The sequence below is a fragment of the Electrophorus electricus genome, chromosome 9, assembly GCF_013358815.1.
Source record: "Electrophorus electricus isolate fEleEle1 chromosome 9, fEleEle1.pri, whole genome shotgun sequence".
Classification (NCBI taxonomy): Eukaryota; Metazoa; Chordata; class Actinopteri; order Gymnotiformes; family Gymnotidae; genus Electrophorus; species Electrophorus electricus.
In genome coordinates, this window is record NC_049543.1 from 1,295,001 (window position 1) to 1,296,006 (window position 1,006).

Consider the following 1,006-nt stretch of genomic DNA (forward strand, 5'->3'; position numbering starts at 1 on the left):
ACAATCGGAGACGCCGTTAAAGAGTTTTTCCTTTCGCGCACGCGGCACCTCATGGGAGCTGTCCAAGTTCTGAATGCTCGACAGACGGTCGGCAAGTCTTTGTTTCAGCGTGCAGACGTGGTCGCGTTCACGTGCACACTGGACAGACCGGTTCAGCCTTTAGCTGGACCGGATAAAAGGCGCTAGGCACGCGAGGAGCAGCTGTTCTTTAGTGGTTCGGCATCCTACGCTCCGCGTTTCCTCCCCCGCTCCCGCTCGCGACCGTCACTCCCAGAAGCTTATGAGATACATAAAAAAAAACAACAAAAACACCGCGCCTTTGAGAAGAGCGCGAGAAGGCAAACCCTAAACTGAATATGTGCCGCTGTGCGTGACTGTTTGAGAGAGTGCGCGCGTGTGTGTGACTGCGAGAGAGCGAGTGAAAAAACCCCGCAGCCGGTGGCTTGTTTTGTCACGCGCAGCTTGTGACGTTAAGATAGAGACTTGGGGCCCGGTTGGGGAGTGGGTCTCTCTCTCTCTCTCTCTATTCCCCCCTCTCTCTCTATCCCGCTCTCTCTCTCTCTCTCTCTCTCTCTTCCCCCCCTCTCTCTATCCCGCTCTCGCTCTCTCTCTCTCTCTCTCTCTCTCTCTATTCCCCCCTCTCTCTCTATCCCGCTCTCGCTCTCTCTCTCTCTCTCTCTCTCTATTCCCCCCCCTCTCTCTATCCCGCTCTCGCTCTCTCTCTCTCTATCCCGCTCTCTCTCTCTCTCTCTCTCTCTCTCTCTCTCTCTATTCCCCCCCTCTCTCTCTATCCCGCTCTCGCTCTCTCTCTCTCTCTCTCTCTCTATTCCCCCCCCTCTCTCTATCCCGCTCTCTCTCTCTCTCTCTCTCTCTCTCTCTCTCTCTCTCTCTCTCTCTCTCTCTCTCTATTCCCCCCCTCTCTCTCTATCCCGCTCTCGCTCTCTCTCTCTCTCTCTCTCGCTCTCTCTCTGTCGGACAAAGCCCCCTGCCTTAATCAGCATAACAA

At 55.3% G+C, this 1,006-nt stretch overlaps 1 protein-coding gene across 1 annotated transcript in view; it reads right to left on the reverse strand.

Moving 5' to 3' along the window:
* Nucleotides 1-463, reverse strand: part of srrm4 (serine/arginine repetitive matrix 4) — a 54,213-nt gene extending 53,750 nt beyond the window's left edge. The window contains exon 1 of the mRNA XM_027029164.2: nucleotides 1-463. This exon is cut by the window's left edge and continues 222 nt beyond it. The gene's annotated coding sequence lies outside the window, so the exon portion shown is untranslated.
* Nucleotides 464-1,006: the final 543 nt, after the last annotated feature.